This window comes from Arachis ipaensis, chromosome B06 (genome assembly GCF_000816755.2).
Source record: "Arachis ipaensis cultivar K30076 chromosome B06, Araip1.1, whole genome shotgun sequence".
Classification (NCBI taxonomy): domain Eukaryota; kingdom Viridiplantae; phylum Streptophyta; class Magnoliopsida; order Fabales; family Fabaceae; genus Arachis; species Arachis ipaensis.
In genome coordinates, this window is record NC_029790.2 from 89,359,102 (window position 1) to 89,359,592 (window position 491).

The 491-nt window shown below is 31.2% G+C and overlaps 1 pseudogene; it reads left to right on the plus strand.

Moving 5' to 3' along the window:
- Positions 1–491, plus strand: part of LOC107648279 — a 1,721-nt pseudogene that overhangs the window by 385 nt on the left and 845 nt on the right.

A 491-nucleotide genomic window follows, 5' to 3' on the forward strand; every position in this document is an offset into this window, starting at 1 on the left:
TCGGAATGAAGAGAACCATGGTTTTCTACTGCGGTAGAGCTCCTAACGGAACTAAAACCGATTGGAAGATGAATGAGTATAAAGCCATTGACACTCATCACGCTTCTTCTTCTTCTTCTTCTTCTTCTTCCTCCAACAACAGGGCGGTTCCTATGGTAACAACCACGTATACTCAACTCTAATCAATCTTATTAATTAGTTTCCAGCATCATGTTTTTTAAGTAATATATTTTTATTTTTTTATAATCTAATTAATCACTTCTTGTGAAATTAATTGTTAATCTTGTTTGCACACCAAAACTTTAGAGTCAAGGTGATGACATCCATTTATTACATCATCCAAGGGATTTTGTTAGAGAACATGAATTCCCATAATTGAGTTGTAATTATTCAAGTCACAAACCTTATAATGAAGTTTTAGAAAAATGGTTGGAAGTTATAATTTATTCTCTTAATTTATCACAAAAAATATTATTTATCATCAAACTTTG